The 13275-nt window shown below is 44.5% G+C and overlaps 8 non-coding genes across 8 annotated transcripts; all 8 read left to right on the forward strand.

Annotated features, from left to right (window-relative positions):
* Nucleotides 1-802: 802 nt before the first annotated feature.
* On the forward strand, nt 803-875 carry TRNAK-UUU (transfer RNA lysine (anticodon UUU)). The gene has a single exon. It is a non-coding gene; the product is annotated as a tRNA-Lys (tRNA).
* Nucleotides 876-4142: 3267 nt separating this feature from the next.
* TRNAK-UUU (transfer RNA lysine (anticodon UUU)) lies at nt 4143-4215 on the forward strand. The gene has a single exon. It is a non-coding gene; the product is annotated as a tRNA-Lys (tRNA).
* A 77-nt stretch (nt 4216-4292) lies between these two features.
* Nucleotides 4293-4365, forward strand: TRNAK-UUU (transfer RNA lysine (anticodon UUU)). The gene has a single exon. It is a non-coding gene; the product is annotated as a tRNA-Lys (tRNA).
* Nucleotides 4366-5530: 1165 nt separating this feature from the next.
* TRNAK-UUU (transfer RNA lysine (anticodon UUU)) lies at nt 5531-5603 on the forward strand. Its single transcript has one exon. It is a non-coding gene; the product is annotated as a tRNA-Lys (tRNA).
* Nucleotides 5604-7114: 1511 nt separating this feature from the next.
* On the forward strand, nt 7115-7187 carry TRNAE-UUC (transfer RNA glutamic acid (anticodon UUC)). The gene has a single exon. It is a non-coding gene; the product is annotated as a tRNA-Glu (tRNA).
* Nucleotides 7188-10115: 2928 nt separating this feature from the next.
* On the forward strand, nt 10116-10188 carry TRNAK-UUU (transfer RNA lysine (anticodon UUU)). Its single transcript has one exon. It is a non-coding gene; the product is annotated as a tRNA-Lys (tRNA).
* A 987-nt stretch (nt 10189-11175) lies between these two features.
* On the forward strand, nt 11176-11248 carry TRNAT-UGU (transfer RNA threonine (anticodon UGU)). The gene has a single exon. It is a non-coding gene; the product is annotated as a tRNA-Thr (tRNA).
* Nucleotides 11249-11476: 228 nt separating this feature from the next.
* TRNAK-UUU (transfer RNA lysine (anticodon UUU)) lies at nt 11477-11549 on the forward strand. Its single transcript has one exon. It is a non-coding gene; the product is annotated as a tRNA-Lys (tRNA).
* The last annotated feature ends 1726 nt before the right edge of the window (nt 11550-13275 follow it).

Below are 13275 nucleotides of genomic sequence, written 5' to 3' on the forward strand. Positions count from 1 at the left end.
AGGATACCAAGTGTCTGTGAGAAATGTAAATGATAAACCTAACCACGTAGCTCGAGTAGCTCAGCCGGTTGAGCATCAGGCTTTTAACCTGAGGGTCCGGGGTTCAAATCTCTGCTCGGGCGGACGGGAGTTTTAGCTTATTTATCAACTAGGACACCAAGTGTCTGTGAGAAATGTAAATGAAAAACGTACTAACATAGCCCGAGTAGCTCAGTCGGTAGAGCATTAGGCTTTTAACCTGAGGGTCCAACCCTCAAATCCCTTCTCGGGCGTACGGATATTTTTGCCTATTTTTCAAGGAAGACATCAAGTGTCTGTGAGAAATGTTATCAAAAAATTTGCGTATATATACCGATGAGCTCAGTCGGTAGAGCGTTAGGCTTTTAACCTGAGGGTCCTGGGTTCAAATCCCTGCTTGGGCGAACGCGTTCATTTTGGTTATTTATCAACGAGGATACCAAGTGTCTGTAAGAAATGTAAATGAATAATATACTAACGTAGCCCGAGTAGCTCAGCCGGTAGATCCTCAGGCTTTTAACCTGACGGTCCTGGGTTCAAATCCCCGCTCGGGCGAACGGAAATTTGTTGACTATTTCTCAAGAAAGACATCAAGTGTCTGTGAGAAATGTAAAGGAAAAATATACGACTAAAGCCCGAGTAGCTCAGCCGGTAGAGCATCAGGCTTTTAACGAGAGGGTCCAGGGTTCAAACCCCTGCTCGGGCGGTTGGAGATTTTTTGCCTGTTTTTCAAGGAAGACATCAAGAGTCTGTGAGAAATGTAAATGAAAAATGTGCGAACGTAGCCCGAGTAGCTCAGTCGGTAGAGCATTTGGCTTTTAACCTGAGGGTCCAGGGATCAAATCCCTGCTCGGGCGAACGGACACTTATTGCCTATTTCTCAAGAAAGGAATCAAGTGTCTGTGAGAAATGGAAATGAAAAAGTGTGGGGGTGTAACCCGAGAAGCTCAGTTGGTAGAGCGTTAGGATTTTAACGTGTGGGTACAGGCTTCAAACCTCTTCTCGGCAGAACGAATTTTTAATCCTTATTTATCAAGCAGGATGTCTGCCTCTGTGGTGTAGTGGTTAGCGTGATTAGCTGCCACCCCCGGAGGTACGGGTTCGATTCCCGGCTCTGCCACGAAATTTGAAAAGTGGTACGAGGGCTGGAACGGGGTCCACTCAGCCTCGGGAGGTCAACTGAGTAGAGGTGGCTTCGATTCCCACCTCAGCCATCCTCGAAGTGGTTTTCCGTGGTTTCCCATTTCTCCTCCAGGCAAATGCCGGGATGGTACCTAACTTAAGGCCACGGCCGCTTCCTTCCCTCTTCCTTGTCTATCCCTTCCAATCTTCCCCATCCCCCGCAAGGCCCCTGTTCAGCATAGCAGGTGAGGCCGCCTGGGCGTGGTACTGGTCATTCTCCCCAGTTGTATCCCCCGACCAAGTGTCTGAAGCTCCAGGACACTGCCCTTGAGGCGGTAGAGGTGGGATCCCTCGCTCAGTCCGAGGGAAAAAGGGGAACCTGGAGGGTAAACAGATGATGATGATGATGATTTGTGAAGGGGGACACGAAGGGTCCGTGAGAAGTATAAATGACAAAAGCTACCTGTCTTGCCGGCGTAGCTCAGTCGGTATAGCATTAGGCTTTTAACCTGAGGGTCCAGGGTTCAAATCCCTGCTCGAGCGAACGCGTTCTTTTCGGTTATTTATCAACGAGGATACCAAATGTCTGTGAGAAATGTAAATGAAAAATGTACGAATGTAGCATGAGTAGCTCAGTCGGTGGAGCATTAGGCTTTTAACCTGCGGGTCCAGGGATCAAATCCTGCTCGGTCGAACGCATATTTATGCCTATTTCTCAAGAAAGACATCAAGTGTCTGTGAGAAATTTTAAATGAAAAAGTGTAGATGTGTAACCCGGGAAGCTCAGTTGGTAGAACGTTTGTATTTTAACGTGAGGGTACAGGTTTCAAATCTCTTCTCGGCAGAATTAAATTTTATCCCTTATTTATCAAGCAGGTTACCAAGTGTCTTTGAGAAAAGTAAACGAAGAACTGGGGAATGTAGACCCAGTAGCTCAGTCGGTAGGACATCAGGCCAATAACTTGTTGGTCAAGGGTTCAAATCCCTGCTCGTGCGTCCGCAATCGTTTTGCGTATTATTCAACAAAGACATCAAGTGTCTGTGAAAAATGAGAATGAAAAATATACGAATGTAGCCCGGGTAGCTCTGTCGGTAGAGCATTGGGCTTTTAACCTGTGGGTAGAGGGATCTAATCCCTGCTCGGGCGAACGCATTTTCATTGATTATTTTTCAAGGAGGATACTAAGTGTCGATTTGAAATATACATGAAGAATTGTATGAATATAGCCCGAATAGTCGACAGATGATTAGGCTTTTAACCTAAGGGTCTGGATTCAAATCCATGCAGGGGTGCATGGAAATTTATTGCTTGTTTATCAGCGTAGATATCAATTTTCTTTGAGAAATGTCAATGAAGAAAGGTGTGACTCAAGCCCTGGTAGCTCAGTCGGTAGAGGATGCCGCGATGGTACCTAACTTAAGGTCACGGCCGCTTCCTACCCCCTTGCTTGCCTACCTTTCCCTATCTTAACATCCCCCATGAAGGCCCCTGTTCAACATAGCATGTGAGGCCACCTGGGCGAGGTACTGATCATTCTACACAGTTGTATTCCCGACCCAATTTGTTACGCACCAGGACACTGTCCTTGAGGCTGTAGAGGTGGGAATTCCCGATGAGTCCGTGAGAAGAACCAACACAGGGGAGTTAACAGATTAAGAAGGAAAGGAAATGAAAACGAAAAACTGTGAATATAGACCCAGTGGCTCAATCGGTAGAACATTCTGCTTTTTTACCTGTGGGTACAGTGTTCAAAGCCCTGCTCGGGCGAACCCGTTTTTATTGCTTATTTATCAACGAGGATACTGAGTGTCTGGGAAAAATGTCAATGAAAATTCTACGAACCCAACCCGGGTAGCTCAGTCGGTAGAGCATAAGGCTTTTAACCTGAGGGTACAAGTTTCAAATCTCTTCTCGGCCGAAGGCGTTTTTAATCCTATTTTATCAAGCAGGACACTTAGTATCTGTGAGAAATGTAAAGGAACAACTAGCGAATATAGACCCAGTAGCTCAATCGGTAGAGCATTAGGCTTTTTTTTTACCTGTGGGTACAGTGTTCAAAGCCCTGCTCGGGCGAAACGGTTTTTAATGCTTATTTATCAACGAGGAGTGTCTGGGAAAAATGTCAATGAAAAATTTACGAATGCAACCCGGGTAGCTCAGTCGGTAGAGCGTTAGGATTACAACTTGAGGGTCCAGGGTTGAAATCGCTGCTCGGACGAACGGAAACTTTTTGACTATTTCTCAAGAAAGAAATCAAGTCTATGTGGGAAATATAAATGAAAGATTTTCCGTTGTAGCCCGAGTAGCTCAGTCGGTAGAGCATTAGGCTTTTAAGGTGAAAGTCCAGGGATCAAATCCCTGCTCGGGCGAACGCATTGTGATTGATTATTTGCAAGGAGGATACCAAGTGTCGGTGAGAAATATACATGAAGAATTGTAGTAATATAGCCCGAGTAGTCGACAGACGATTAAGTTTTTAACCTAAGGGTCTCGATTCAAATCCATGCTGGGTTGCATGGACATTTATGGCCTATTTATCAACGTAGATATCAATTTTCTTTGAGAAATGTCAATGAAGAAATGAGTAGCTCAGTCGGTAGAGGATAACGCGATTCTACCTAACTTAAGGTCACGGCTGCTTCCTTCCCTCTTCCTTAACAGATTAAGAAGTAAAGAAAGAAAGAAAGAAAGGTTCCAGGGTTCAATCCACTCTTCGGGCTTAGGGACTTTTTGCTTGTTTATCAAGCAGTGCCCCAAAAGCCGCGTGAGATACGGACAAATAAATTGCAAGTATTTATCGAGGAGGCTATCAAGGGTCTGTGATCAATGTAATTAAAAATATGCGAATATTGCCCGAGTAGCTCAGTCGGTAGTGCATTAGGCTTTTAACCTGAGGGTCCAGTGTTCAAATGTGTGTTTGGGCGAACGCGTTTCTTTGCTTATTTACCGACGAGGATACCAAGTGACTGTGAGAAATGTAAATGAATAATTTACCAATGTAGCCCGAGTAGCTCAGCCGTTAGAGCATCAGGCTTTTAACCTGAGGGTCCAGGGTTCAAATCCCTGCTCGGGCGGACGGTAGTTTTGGCTTGTTTAACAACTAAGATACCAAGTTTCTGTGAGAAATATAAATGAAAAACTTACTAACGTAGCCCGAGTAGCTCAGTCGGTAGAGCAGTAGGCTTTTAACCTGAGGGTGCAGGGTTCAAATCCCTGCTCGGGCGAACGCGTACTTTTCGGTGATTTATCAACGAGGATACTGAGTGTCTGTGAAAAAATTCAATGAAAAATACACGAATGTACCCCGGGTAACTCAGTCGGTAGAGCACTAGGCTTTTAACCTGAGGGTCCAACGCTCAAATCCCTTCTCGGACGTCATCATCATCATCATCATCTGTTTACCCTCCAGGTTCGGTTTTTCCCTCGGACTTAGCGAGGGATCCCACCTCTACCGCCTCAAGGGCAGTGTCCTGGAGCTTCAGACTCTTGGTCGGGGGATACAACTTGGGAGTATGACCAGTACCTCGCCCAGGCGGCCTCACCTGCTATGCTGAACAGGGGCCTTGTGGAGGGATGGGAAGATTGGAAGGGATAGGCAAGGAAGAGGGAAGGAAGCGGCCGTGGCCTTAAGTTAGGTACCATCCCGGCATTCGCCTGGAGGAGAAGTGGGAAACCACGGAAAACCACTTCCAGGATGGCTGAGGTGGGAATCGAACCCACCTCTACTCAGTTGACCTCCCGAGGCTGAGTGGACCCCGTTCCAGCCCTCGTACCACTTTTCAAATTTCGTGGCAGAGCCGTTAATCGAACCCGGGCCTCCGGGGGTGGCAGCTAATCACGCTAACCACTACACCACAGAGGCGGACCCTTCTCGGACGTACGGATATTTTATTCCTATTTTTCAAGGAAGACATCAAGTGTCTGTGAGAAATGTTATTAAAAAAGTTGTGTATATAGCCCGAGGAGCTCAGTCGGTAGAGCATTAGGCTTTTAACCTGAGGGTCCACGGTTCAAATCCCTGCTCGGGCGAACGTCTTTTTTCAGTTATTTATCAACGAATAAAATCAATGAAAAATTTACGAATGTACCCCGGGTAACTCAGTCGGTAGAGCACTAGGCTTTTAACCTGAAGGTCCAGCGCTCAAATCCCTTCTCGGGCGTACGGATATTTTTTGCCTATTTTTCAAGGAAGACATCAAGTGTCTGTGAGAAATGTTATTAAAAAATTTGCGTATATAGCCCGAGGAGCTCAGTCGGTAGAGCATTAGATTTTTAACCTGAGGGTCCAGGGTTCAAATCCCTGCTCGGGCGAACGCGTTCATTTTGGTTATTTATCAACGAGGATACCAAGTGTCTGTAAGAAATGTAAATGCATAATATACCAACGTAGCCCGAGTAGCTCAGCCGGTAGAACCTCAGGCTTTTAACCTGAGGGTCCGGGGTTCAAATCCCCGCTCGGGCGACCGGAAATTCATTGACAATTTCTCAAGGAAGACATCAAGTGTCTGTGAGAAATGTAAAGGAAAAATATACGAATGGAGCCCGAGTAGCTCAGCCGGCAAAGCATCAGGCTTTTAACTAGAGGGTCCAGGGTTCAAATCCCCGCTCCGGCGGATGGAAATTTTTTGCCTATTTTTCAAGGAAGACATCAAGAGTCTGTGAGAAATGTAAATGAAAAATGTACAAATGTAGCCCGAGTAGCTCAGTCGGTAGAGCATTAGGCTTTTAACCTGAGGGTCCAGGGATCAAATCAATGATCAGGCGAACGGAAATTTATTTACTATTTCTCAAGAAGGACATCAAGTGTCTGTGAGAAATGTTGTTAAAAAATTTGCGTATATATACCGAGGAGCTCAGTCGGTAGAGCATTGGGGTTTAACCTGCGGGTCCAGGGATCAAATCCTGCTCGGTCGAACGGATATTTATGTCCGCCTCTGTGGTGTAGTGGTTAGCGTGATTAGCTGCCACTCCCGGAGGCCCGGGTTCGATTCCCGGCTCTGCCACGAAATTTGAAACGTGGTACGTCCACTCAGCCTCGGGAGGTCAACTGAGTAGAGGTGGGTTCGATTCCCACCTCAGCCATCCTCGAAGTGGTTTTCCGTGGTTTCCCACTTCTCCTCCAGGCGAATGCCGGGATGGTACCTAACTTAAGGCCACGGCCGCTTCCTTCCCTCTTCCTTGTCTATCCCTTCCAGTCTTCCCATCCCTCCACAAGGCCCCTGTTCAGCATAGCAGGTGAGGCCGCCTGGGCGAGGTACTGGTCATACTCCCCAGTTGTATCCCCCGACCAAGAGTCTGAAGCTCCAGGACACTGCCCTTGAGGCGGTAGAGGTGGGATCCCTCGCTCAGTCCGAGGGAAAAACCGAACCTGGAGGGTAAACAGATGATGATGATCAACGACGATACTGTGAAAAAATTCAATGAAAAATTTACGAATGTATACCGGGTAGCTCAGTCGGTAGAGCATTAGGCTTTTAACCTGAGGCTCCATCGATCAAATCCCTGCTCGGGCGAACGGATATTTATGCCTATTTCTCACGAAAGACATCAAGTGTCTGTGAGAAATTTTAAATGAAAACGTGTGGGTGTGTAACCCGAGAAGCTCAGTTGGTAGAGCGTTAGGATTTTAACGTGAGGGTACAGGTTTCAAATCTCTTCTCGGCAGAATTGAGTTTTATCCCTTATTTATCAAGCAGGATACCAAGTGTCTGAGAGAAAAGTAAACGAAGAACTGGGGAATGTAGACCCAGTAGCTCAGTCGGTAGGACATCAGGCCAATAACTTGTTGGTCAAGGGTTCAAATCCCTGCTCGGGCGTACGCAATCGTTTTGCGTATTATTCAAGAAAGACATCAAGTGTCTGTGAAAGATGAGAATGAAAAATATTCGAATGTAGAACGCATTGTGATTGATTATTTGCAAGTAGGATACCAAGAGTCGGTGAGAAATATACATGAAGAATTGTAGTAACGTAGCCCGAGTAGCTCAGCCGGTAGATCATCATGCTTTCTACCTGAGGGTCCAGGGTTCAAATCCCTGCTCGGGCGAACGGAAATTTATTGACTATTTCTCAAGAAAGACATCAAGTGTCTGTGAGAAAGGTAAATGAATAATTAACCACTGTAGCCCGAGCAGCTCAGCCGGTAGAGCATCAAGCTTTTAACCTGAGGGTCCATGGTTCAAATCCCTGCTCGGGCGTACGGAAGTTTCGGCTTTTTCATCAACTAGGACACCAAGTGTCTGTGAGAAATGTAAATGAAAAACCTGTTTTTTCGGTTATTTATCAACGACGATACTGAGTGTCTGTGAAAAAATTCTATGAAAAATTTACGAATGTGCCCCGGATAGCTCAGTCGGTAGAGCACTAGGCTTTTAACCTGAGGGTCCAACGCTCAAATCCCTTCTCGGGCGTACGGATATTTTTTGCCTATTTTTCAAGGAAGACATCAAGTGTCTGTGAGAAATGTTATTAAAAAATTTGCTTATATATATATATATATATATATATATATATATATATATATATATATATATATATATATATATATATATATATATATATACCGAGGAGCTCAGTCGGTAGAGCGTTAGGCTTTTAACCTGAGGGTCCAGGGTTCAAATCCCTGCTCGGGCGAACGCGTTCTTTCCGGTTATTTATCAACGAGTTTACCAAGTGTCTGTGAGAAATGTAAATGAATAATTTACCAATGAAGCCAGAGTAGCTCAACCGGTAGCGCATCATGCTTTTAACCTGAGGGTCCAGCGTTCAAATCCCTGCTCGGGCGAACGGCTATTTATTGACTATTTCTCAAGAAAGACATCAAGTGTCTGTGAGAAATGTAAATGAATAATTTACCAATGTATCCTGAGTAGCTCAGCCGGTAGAGCATCAGGCTTTTTACCTGAGGGGCCAGGGTTCAAATCCCTGCTCGGGCGAACGGAAATTTATTGACTATTTCTCAAGAAGGACATCAAGTGTCTGTGAGAAATGTAAATGAAAAACCTACTAACGTAGCCCGAGTAGCTCAGTCGGAAGAGCATTACGCTTTTAACCTGAGGGTACAACGTTCAAATCCCTTCTCGGGCGTACGGATACGTTTTGCCTATTTTTCAAGGAAGACACCAAGTGTCTGTGGGAAATGTAAATGAAAGAGTTACTAATGTAGCCCGAGTAGCTCCGTCGGTAGAGTATTAGGCTTTTAACCTGGGGGTCCAGTGTTCAATCCCTGCGCGGGCGAACGTGTTTTTTCGGTTATTTATCAACGACGATACTGTGTGTCTGTGAAAAAAATCAATGAAAAATTTACGAATGAACACCCGGTAACTCAGTCGGTAGAGCACTAGGCTTTTAACCTGAGGGTCCAACGCTCAAATCCCTTCTCGGGCGTACGGATATTTTTTGCCCATTTTTCAAGGAAGACATCTAGTGTCTGTGAGAAATGTTACTAAAAAAAATTTGCGTATATAGCCCAAGGAGCTCAGTCGGTAGAGCATTAGGCTTTTAACCTGAGGGTCCAGGGTTCAAATCACTGCTCGGTCGATCGCGTTCTTTTCGGTTATTTATCAACGAGGATACCAAGTGTCTGTGAGAAATGTAAATGAATAATTTACCAATGAAGCCAGAGTAGCTCAACCGGTAGAGCATCATGCTTTTTAACCTGATGGTGCAGGGTTCAAATCCCTGCTCGGGCGAACGGAAATTTATTGACTATTTCTCAAGAAAGACATCAAGTGTCTGTGAGAAATGTAAAGGAGAAATGTACGAATGTAGCCCGAGTAGCTCAGTCGGTAGAGCATTAAGCTTTTAACCTGACGGTCCAAGGTTCACGTCCCTTTTCGGGCGTACGGATATTTTTTGCCTATTTTTCAAGGAAGACATCAAGTGTCTGTGAGAAATGTAGATGAAAAATTAACGAATGAAGCTCGAGTAGCTCAGTCGATAGGTCATTAGGCTTTTAACCTGAGGGTCCAGTGTTCAAATGCGTGTTTGGGCGAACGCGTTTCTTTGTTTATTTACCGAGGAGGATACCAAGTGTCTGTGAGAAATATAAATGAAAAATATACTACTGTAGCCCGAGTAGCTCAGTCGGTAAAGCATTAAGCTTTAAACCTGAGGGTGCAGTGTTCAAATCCCTGCTCGGGCGGATGGGAAATTTCTGCCTATTTTTCGAGGGAAGACAAAGTGTCTGCGAGAAATGTAAATGAAAAATGAACGAATGTAGCCCGGGTAGCTCAGTCGGTAGAGCATTAGGCTTTTAACCTGAGGCTCCATGGATCAAATCCCTGCTCGGGCGAACGGATTTTTGTTGCCTATTTCTCAAGAAACACATCAGGTGTCTGTTAAAAATGTAAATGAAAAATGTCTGAGCGTAGCCCAAGTAGCTCAGTGGGTAGAGAATTACGCTTTTAACCTGAGGGTCCAGTTCTCATATCCCTGCTCGGACGAACTCATTATTTTCGCTTATTTATTAAGGAGGATACTAAGTGTCTGTGAGAAATGTAAATGAAAAATACAGTCGTTTAGCTCGAGTAGCTCAGTCGGTAGAGCTTTAGGCTTATAACTTGAGGTTCAAGGGTTCAAATCCCTGCGCGGACGAACGCAATTGTATTGATTATTTATGAAGGGGGACACGAAGCGTCCGTGAGAAATGTAAATGAAAAAAGGTACCGGAATTGCCCGCGTAGCTCAGTCGGTAGAGCATTAGGCTTTTAACCTGGGGTTCCAGGGTTCAATCCCTTCTCGGACGAACGTGTTTTTTCGGTTATTTATCAACGACGATACTGACTGTCTGTGAAAAAATTCAATGAAAAATTTACGAATGTACCCCGGGTAGCTCAGTCGGTAGAGCACTACGCTTTTAACCTGAGGGTCCAACGCTCAAATCCCTTCTCGGGCGTACGGATATTTTTTGCCTATTTATCAAGGAAGACATCAAGTGTCTGTGAGAAATGTTATTAAAAGATTTGCGTATATAGCCCGAGGAGCTCAGTCGGTAGAGCATTAGGCTTTTAACCTGAGGGTCCAGGGTTCAAATCCCTGCTCGGGCGAACGCGTTCATTTTGGTTATTTATCAACAAGGATACCAAGTGTCTGTAAGAAATGTAAATGAATATTATACTAACGTAGCCCGAGTAGCGCAGCCGGTAGAGCGTCAGGCTTTTAACCTGATTGTCCAGGGTTCAAACACCCGCTCGGGCGAACGGAAATTTATTGACTATTTCTCAAGAAAGACATCAAGTGTCTGTGAGAAATGTAAAGGAAAAATATACCAACGGAGCCCGAGTATCTATGCCGGCAGAGCATCAGGCTTTTAACCTGAGGGTCCAGGGTTCAAATCCCTGCTCGGGCGGATGGAAATTTTTTGCCTATTTTTCAAGGAAGACATCAAGAATCTGTGAGAAATGTAAATGAAAAATGTGCGAAAGTAGCCCGAGTAGCTCAGTCGGTAGAGCATTAGGCTTTTAACCTGAGGGTCCAGGGATCAAATCCCTGCTCGGGGGAACGGATACTTATTGCCTATTTCTCAAGAAAGGAATCAAGTGTCTGTGAGGAATGGAAATGAAAAATTTTGGGGGTGTAGCCCGAGAAGCTCAGTTGGTAGAGCGTTAGGATTTTAACGTGTGGGTACAGGCTTCAAACCTCTTCTCGGCAGAACGAACTTTTAATACTTAATTATCATGCAGGATACTTAGTATCTGTGAGAAATGTAAAGGAATAACTAGCGAACTTAGACCCAGTAGTTCAATCGGTAGAGCATTAGATTTTTTTACCTGTGGGTACAGTGTTCAGAGCCCTGCTCGGGCGAACCCGTTTTTATTGCTTATTTATCAACGGGGATACTGAGTGTCTGGGAAAAATGTCAATGAAAAATTTACGAATGCAAATCGGGTAGCTCAGTCGGTAGAGCGTAAGGCTTACAACTTGAGGGTCAAGGGTTCAAATCCCAGCGTGGACGAACGCAGTTTTATTGATTATTTGTGAAGGGGGACACGAAGGGTCCGTTAGGAGTATAAATGACAAAAACTGCCTGTCTTGCCCGCGTAGCTGAGTCGGTAGAGCATTAGGCTTGTAACCTGAGGGTCCAGGGTTCAAATCCCTGCTCGGGCGAACGCGTTCATTTTTTTATTTATCAACGAGGATACCAGGTGTCTGTGAGAAATGTAAATGAATAACTTACCAATGTAGCCCGAGTAGCTCAGCCGGTAAATCATCATGCTTTTAACCTGAGGGTTCAGGGTTCAAATCCCTGCTCGGGCGAACGGAAATTTAGTGACTATTTCTGAAGAAAGACATCAAGTGTCTGTGAGAAATGTGAATGAACAATTTACCAATGTAGCCCGAGTAGCTCAGCCGGTAGAGCATCATGCTTTTAACCTGAGGGTCCAGGGTTCAAATCCCTGCTCGGGCGTACGGAAGTTTCGGCTTATTCATCAACTAGGACACCAAGTGTCTGTGATAAATGCAAATGAAAAACCTTCTAACGTCCCCAGTAGCTCAGCCGGTATAGCATTAGGCTTTTAACCTGAGGGTCCAGGGTTCAAATATCTGCTCGAGCGAACGCGTTCTTTTCGGTTATTTATCAACGAGGATACCAAGTGTCTGTGAGAAATGTAAATACATACATACATACATACATTTATTGAACATAACAGGCGACTTCGCCCCTATACATGTTCACATGCCGAGTAAAATAAAGAATAATAATAATAATAAGGATAATAATAATAAGAACAATATCTAGCAGTCATTAGCTGTAGCAGTCCCTCACTCAATGTTCAAACATATTCATCCAGTGTCCTTGTTGTGCTCTGTACTTGCGTCACATTATTGTTCCTGACCTACACCTAATCAATAAATCAAACAACAACACTCAGCATTTCAGCACTTGCATTCCAGCTAACTTTAAAACAAACAGACCATGCAATCCTGTATCATTACCCAACTCCACATAACTAAGTACTCTATCCCTATATTCCCTAATCCATTAGAATTTTATCATACTATCCCCTTCCCTTATATACATAACTATTCCACCCCCCTATTCCCCTGCCTACCCTCTAACTCACTCTCCTTTATTTTACTCTCGCATGCCTTTTTTGTCGCACATAAATACCTGTTCAATTCACCCCCTTTTTCCCATTGTTTAATAATCCATCTCAGGATTGCGTTCTCATCCCCTCTCCCCAATATTTCCCGATGCTCGGCACTCAATAATCCATGTCTTAACCCCCTCGTTACCTCACAGTCTCTTAGCAAGTGAAAATCATCATTCACATCTCCGCAAAGTACACATCTTGTCTTATCCCTCCCCTGTATCCACCCTGTATTCCGTTGCAAACCTAAAAGCCACCACATCATCCCATACCGTTTTGACCTATCGACGTGTCTAATATTCAACCCTGCTATCTCCTCTATTTTCGTCAAAACCGTCAGCGAATTTCTTAGTCTGCTTTCCCCCAATAATTTCTGCCTATGGATATATCTAATTCTCCTTTCCAGTATATTCATCCCTCTCACTTCTGTCTTCGACCAAACCTCCCCCCACAGGTGTCCTAATCCTATCCTCTCCACATATCCCTTTATTTTTTCTAACCATCCACCCTTATACATGCTCTTAAATTGCTGTGCATACGCTGCCTGTACTACCCTCCCACCTTCCTGTCTTTTTAAATTCATCCAGTATCTAACTATTCTTTTCACACCCTCTGATTCCAAATCCTGCTCACACATTAATTCCGCCCCTACATTTGCTGTACACCTCGGTAAGCCCATTACTAACTTAGCAAAACTACTAACAATCCTTCTTAGTTCCTCTCTTTTCTCATCCAGCCCCCAAACTTCTGAGCCGTATAATACCCTCCCAACGATTACCGACCTGAACACAAGTCTCAGTGTTTTATAACTGATTCCCGGGTACTTGACTAGCAAATTTCTGACTGAGGCTAAGGCTGCCAATCCTCTATATTTCACCCTTTTGATCTGGTCACTCCAAGTTATTTTATCATTAAAAAATAACTCCTAGATATTCCAACTTCCTTACCTGTTCCAATCTTTCTCCCTGAATTACCCAATTACCTTCTATCTTTCTTCTTTTGTCCACCTGTACTACTAATATTTTAGACTTATTTCCATTA

Source organism: Anabrus simplex, chromosome 3 (assembly GCF_040414725.1).
Source record: "Anabrus simplex isolate iqAnaSimp1 chromosome 3, ASM4041472v1, whole genome shotgun sequence".
Classification (NCBI taxonomy): domain Eukaryota; kingdom Metazoa; phylum Arthropoda; class Insecta; order Orthoptera; family Tettigoniidae; genus Anabrus; species Anabrus simplex.